The sequence below is a fragment of the Ipomoea triloba genome, chromosome 5, assembly GCF_003576645.1.
Source record: "Ipomoea triloba cultivar NCNSP0323 chromosome 5, ASM357664v1".
In the NCBI taxonomy this organism is placed as follows: domain Eukaryota; kingdom Viridiplantae; phylum Streptophyta; class Magnoliopsida; order Solanales; family Convolvulaceae; genus Ipomoea; species Ipomoea triloba.
The window spans coordinates 20,664,166-20,671,559 of record NC_044920.1 but is presented as its reverse complement, the minus strand read 5'-3'; positions in this window follow the sequence as shown (position 1 = coordinate 20,671,559).

The following is a 7,394-nucleotide window of genomic DNA, read 5'->3' as shown; positions in this document are numbered from 1 at the left end:
TTTTTTTTTTTTTTTTTTTTTTTTTGTTGAAATGATACTAACCTTGGACTTTTGGAGTAGCCACTGCTTGTTTAATAAGGGATCCTTATTCGTGAGACGGGTCGGGCCGGGTCGAAGCACCATGCAAATGTCACACTTATATGTGCAAATGTCATACTTATATGCTCAAATATTATACTAATCAGGAATACAATTTTTGTTACTTATAAGAGAAAAAGTATTACATTTACCATTATAAGTAACAAAATTTTTATTCCTGATTAGTATTACATTTGAGCATATAAGTATGACATTTGTGGGTATAAGTGTTACATTTACATCTTGACCCGACCCGTCTCACGATGAGACGGTCTCACACAAATTTTTGCCGTTTAATAATAATGTATGACCAGAGTAATGCCCTAATTTTATCTCATCCTACTATTAATTAAAAAGAAAGTTAAAAAATAATTGTTTTGAAAGACGGGATATCATTACTCTTTTTTTCTTTTAAAAAAAATATGCTAATAAAAGAATTTTATAATTAATATTTTTTAGAGCATACTAATTGAAAAATAAACGTATTATATTTGTTCATGTTAATTTTTGAATTTTTTTTCATAATAATGATTTGTAAATTTTTTTTACCAAGTATTTGTACATATTTAAGTAATATTGTGATGAGGATTGTACTAAGTCATTAACTATACAATGAAAATACAATAAATATATAAAGATAACAGTAGAGACCAACTAGAATACTAACTCTAATATAATCCTAACACTCCCCTCAAGCTCAAGAGTAGTCGGGACAACATTGAGCTTGCCACGCAGAAAAGAGAATTACACACCGGAGAGTGGTTTCGTGAAGATATCAGCCAGCTGATCCTTGATTGAAATGAAATTAACTCGCACTTCTTTCTTGGAAACTTTATCACGAACAAAGTAGTAATCAATTTCCACGTGCTTCGTCTTGGCGTGAAAAATCGAATTCGCACAAAGATAGGTAGCACCCAAATTATTACACCATAGCTTAGGAGTAGCAGATAAAGGCAAACCAAGCTCCTTCAGAAAAGAGACTAGCCACGTTACCTCAACAGAAACATCCGCCAGAGCCTTGTACTCAACCTCGGTGAAAGAACAGGCCATAGTCCGCTGTTTGCGACACACCCAAGAAATAAGATTAGCACCAAGAAAGACCACAAAACCACTAGTAGACTTACGATCCCCTGGATCACCAGCCCAATCCGAGTTAGAAAAGGCATGAAGATAAAAGGATTATGACCTACAAATCCGAAGACCATAATGAACAGTGCCTTTAACATAACGAAGTACCCGCTTAAGCAGTCCTAGTGCGCATTAGTAGGAGCGTGCTTATGTTGACATAACTGATTAATCGCAAAGGTCAGATCAGGACGAGTTATCGTAAGATACTGTAGATCACCCGCAATACTCCAGTACTGTGTCGGATCTGCATATGGCGTTGCGGACTCATCAGTCACCTGAACCAAAGACACAGGAGTAACCAAAGGTTTACAGTCAACCATTCCAGCACGATTGAGAATATTTTTCATGTAACGTTGCTGAGACAATAACAAACCATCACCATGCAGGCCTGTTTCTATGCCTAGGAAAAACGAGGGATGTCCCATATCACGCATCTTAAAGTCACAACCCTTGCGAGCCACGAGATCATCCACACGAGCAGAGTCCGAACCCATCACCAAGATATCATCAATGTACACAAGCAAGTAAAGCTGCACAACACCAGTAGAATAAATGAACAAGGAGACATACGTCTTAGAAAGGCAAAACCCAACGGTTACCAGAAAGTTATGCAACTGAGTGAACGACGCCCGAGGAGCCTGTTTCAGTCCATAAAGATAATGCTATAAAAGGCACACGTGATTAGGATAGGTCTTGTCCTTATAGCTTGGAGGTTGTCGCATATACACCGTCTCTGAAAGGTTGCTATTCAGAAACGCATTATGAATGTCTAATTGTCGTATAGACCAACCCTGCGAAACTGCAAGAGACAAGAGCAGCTGCACAGTCGTAGGCTTAACAACCGGACTGAAGGTCTCAAAGAAATCCTAGCCCTCAACCTGGTTAAAACCTTTTGCAACAAGACGAGCCTTGTGCCACTCAATAGAACCATCGGCTTTCTGTTTAGTCCGGAAAACCCACTTGCATCCAACTACATTCATTCCAGATGTGAAAGGAACCAACCTCCAAGCTCTATTATGTAGTAACGTATTGAACTCAGGGTCCATGGCCTCACGCCACTCGGGGTACTACACGGCCTGCATAAAACACGTGGGTTCAGATGTACCAACTTAAACCAACCGGACCGCGAGACATACTGCGCAACTGCATTGAATGAGACTGAAGATGTCCTTTACGCGACTGACGAACCTGAGGACGAGGAGCCCGTGCCGGAACAGCAGTAACAGTCCGCGAGCTGTCCGAAACAGGAGCACCACCCGATGGCACCTCAACACGAGGTCCCGAGACAGCAAGGGCAGGATCTGGGCACATAGTAACAAAGCCCGAACTACCAACCACAAAAATAGCAACACTGCACAGATCCACAAACGGACAGCTAGTCTGCACAAACACACCACTAGACAAAGGAAAAACTGTTTCATCAAAGCGCACATGGCGACAAATGAATACCTTGTTAGTTGTTAAATCCATACAACGATAGCCACAATAAGACTCAGGATATCCTAAAAAACACAAGGAGAGGAACGAAACTGCAATTTATGCTTGTTATATGGCCGTAAAAGAGGAAAACACAAGCAACCAAAAACGCGTAAGAACGAGTACGAGGGGGTGATTTATGAATATGAAAATATGAAAATGCGGACTCTCATTATTAAGAACGCAAGTAGGCATCTTATTAATTAAATAGACTGCGGTTTCAAACGCGTAATCCCAGAAACGCATAGGAACATACGGTTGAGCCAATCACTCTACTGATTATCCCATAACTCCTAGGTGAATTTTTCTCTAATATAGTTATACTTACTAAATATCAAAATATAAGTGTACCTCAAGATCTTGCAATAACTAACCGACAAGTAATTAAATTAATGATATATAATGCAATGTAAATTATCTACCTATTACATTTATACACTTATTTTAGAACACTGAATTTTTGTGATATTTGCTGCATGCAAGGAAGACTCATACTATAGTTTATTTGTCGATTCTTATATGTTATAAATCATAATATCATAAGAAACGGATACTTTGATAAAATATGAAGCACGAGTAGTCTGCCAATCAACGGTTATATATGGGCATTGCATTTCAACAGTTTGGATGTGAATCATCTCAAAAAGCCATACACTCTATTTGGTAATCTGGAGTGAAGTTTGGATTAACAGTTTAGATATATGATTCATACATTCTGATATATTTTTGTTTATTGCCTGATGCCAGTATGATTATTTGAATTTTGAAAGCATAGAAATTAGCTCGAAACATGCTTATATGCTTGAATGGTCTTACCACAAAGTTACTAGCCACTATCACACAATGTTTTATGTTGTATGTTAGACTCACGGTTACTAACTTCTCACAATAGTCAGAGACTTGCTTTATATGTATGAAATATAGACAAAACAAATTAGGCTTTAGATGTGAGTTTACTTATATATACCTGAGAATCTGAAACATTTTAAAATTTAGTGATTGGTAAAATCAATATGTTTTACAGTTTGACTATCAAAACTAATTTTATGAAAAAAATCACAGAATATATACATGTAGATCATAAAATTAAAATTTTAGTGTCAATATTGTTATGACTCAATGCTTTGATTACATTAAAAGTGATTTTTTAAATTTCAAGCTCAAGATATGGCACGCATGATAAGTCGTAGCTGGAAGGTCAGTGATCTGCTCGCCAAGTTTAGATGTCGTTGATCAAATTAATCAGTACATGTGCAACATGAATATTGCAAAAGGACGAACATATTTAAGTTGTAACTCTTTGTGTAAGGCAGAACCAGACGGTGAAAATCTATTAGAAGTACACAATCCAAAATTCTTAAACAGTTTAAGATTGTATGATTTTCTTAATCATTCATTGATGTTAAAGGTCGGTGCACCTGATATGTTATGGCGGAAGATAGACCATTCTCTTGGTCTTTATAATGGTACCCGACTCATCATCACAAGATTGGCAGATCACATTGTTGAAGCAGGAATAGTTAATGGGACACATGAAGGAACCAAAGTTCTTATATCTCGAATGTCTCTCACTCTTTCTGATACAAGATTGTCCTTCAAGTTCCAGCATAAATTATTCTCATTGATGCTTGCATATGCCATGACTATCAACAAAAGCTAGGGCCGAACACTAACTCACGTTGGGTTATTGTTGAAAACACCAGTTTTAATCACAGTCAATTGTACGTGCTTTTTCCCGAGTCACCCATCCTGATAGCTTGAAAGTGTTAATTAGTTCTAGACGAGGATGGACACGATTGTGTTGCTACAACCAATGTTGTTTACAAAGAGGTTTTCAATAATGTGTAAATACAACCTATGATATTATGTTTTTTCTAAGATGAAAAAATTGCTATATATCTACACAAAAATATATCTTCCATACATATGAATTAGAATAGCAATTGATTCCTATAACTGAGTTACTAGAGAACGAACATATTTTTCCAATTTATAAAAATCCTAAACAATGATATACAAAATCTTTACAGTTCCAGCACCGCATGCGTACATCTACACATTAGCTATTAATTAAGCAATTATTTGCTAGAATTCAAACAAGCATAACATTAGAAAACGTAATTGATCCAAAACATATCTTCAATTACACTATATAACATTTGATGTTATAATTTATATAATTATATATGGATCCAAATATTCTTAATATTATAACAAATCCATTCCGTGCATCGCACCGGTGAAAATACTAGTGTTTATTAATAGAATGACAAAAAGTGCAACATCAATAACAACTTAAGAACGAAAAATGAGTATGACCAACACTTACGGAAGAATTCTACAATTACCTTAATGACTTAGGAAAGTTAAAATGAGAGAGTTTGTTTTTATTGATAGTATAGATTACATTACATAAAAGTATATGTACTGTATTATTAATATTAGTAATTTTAATCTAGAATTGCATTACGAATAGGAAAGTAGGAAAGAATATATTGTATTAGAAATTGTATTATCATATTTTAATGTACAATTGTAGACTTGTAGTACGAATAGAAATTGTATTATCATATTTTGCAATATTACGCAAACATTAATAGTATAGTAGTGTGTTGGATATGAATGAAGTTAAAATGGAGGATTTTGTTTTTATTAATAATATAGATTAACACATCATACTACTAAATTCATTTGTTTTTGATGAGTCACATTTGTCAGTAGATCAGAGCAGATCAGAGCTAGGATTAGAATAGTTAGTTGTGATTCTATTAATTGGGCAAATTATGGCAAATTATACCGTGCACCACGTACGTAAACGACGTCGTTTTGAGCATTGTAAACTAACCGTCCCTTTTTCTGGAAATCACGTTTCCCGTTTCAGCCGGTCTCTGTATTTATGTTAATATTTTGTGTATTCTTAGGTAATCGTTTTATGTAGTCTAGGCAACCGTTCTGTGTACTCATGTTTGGTTTTGGCTATCATGCGGTTTGAAAACTACTACCTTAGGCATGACATTCCTGACTATCATGCCGTATCATTGAGCTGCCCAATAGATACCGCAGTTGCTATTCTTGACATTGTAACACCAAATACCACCTATAGTGGCATATCCTATAATCAATACAGAATGTCCTCTCAATTTACTTCCTTCAATAAGATCATAGATTTCCTAAAGATATTAGAATAAATAGTTATAAATAAATAGTTATAGATAAATAAATAAATTTACATTAGCGCGAAACTCTTATAGACTATAATCTCCCATATTATTCCTACAATTGGGCTTCTCCTTATTTCCGCTAGTGTTTCATTTTCATATGTAGTTGTCTTTAATTGCAAAAATTTATCGGCTTTTATGTTTTGGAAATTGCAAAATATTTAAATTATACTGTTAATTAAAATTAATTTAGTAATTAATTAATTACATTTTTATGTGCTTACGTTATCGGTGGATCGAGGCTTTGTCGCCTTGTGACCACGATAAGGGTAGTCGAGTGTTGTGATCCTCTATTTGAAGTACGATACGGCAAATTCTCAAAAATATCGTGTGAATCCTTAAGAAACTCTTGTGAATTATCAAAAATATCGTATGAATCCTTAAAAAACTCTTGTGAATTATCATAAATTTCCTGTGCTGATAACTCAATGTGGCAGAGATATAATACCTCCACAAAACAAAGTGTCTCAAAGTCTCTTAGATGGATATAGCAAAACAACTATCTCAAATAATTTTAAATTTTTTTTATATGATACTACCTAAAAAGCATCGAAGTGAAAAAAAACAAAAAAGAAAATAAGTAGAGTAGTTAATAGAATCACAACTAACTACTCTGATCCTAGCTCTGATATGCTCTGATTTACTGCTATATGTGACTCATCAAGAACAAATGAGTTTAGTAGTACGATTTGTTAATTTATATTATTAATAAAAACAAAATCCTTAATCTTAACATCCCGTGTAAAACACTCTTATACTATTAAGGTTTGCGTAATATTTTAAAATATGGTAGTACAATTCATATTCGTAATACAATTGTACATTAAAATATTGTAATACAATTCCTACTAAAATATATTCTTACAATTGTGGATTAAAATTACTAATCGTAATAATGCAGTACATATATTTTGCTGCAAGGCAATCTATACTATTAATAATAAAATCTATATAATGGTACGCGACTCATCATCACAAGATTGACATATCACATTTTTGAAGCAAAAATAGTTAATGGTACACATGAAGGAACCAAAGTTCTTATCTCTCGAATGTCTTTCACTCTTTTTGATACGAGATTGCCGTTCAAGTTCCAGCATAAATAATTCTCATTGATGCTTGCATATGCCATGACTATCAACAAAAGTCAGGGCCGAACACTAACTCACATTGGGTTATTGCTAAAAAAACCAGTTTTTAGTCACTGTCAATTATACATGGCTTTTTGCAGAGTCACACATCCTGATATCCTGAAAGTGTTAATTAGTTCTAGACGAGGATGGACAAGATTGTGTTGATACAACCAATGTTGTCTACAAAAAGGTTTTAATAATGTGTAAATACAACCTGTGATATTATGATTTTTTCAAGATGAAAAAATTGATATATACACAAAAATATATCTTCCATACATATGAATTAGAATAGCAATTGATTCCTATAACTGAGTTACTAGAGAACGAGCATATTTGTCCAATTTATAAAAATCCTAAA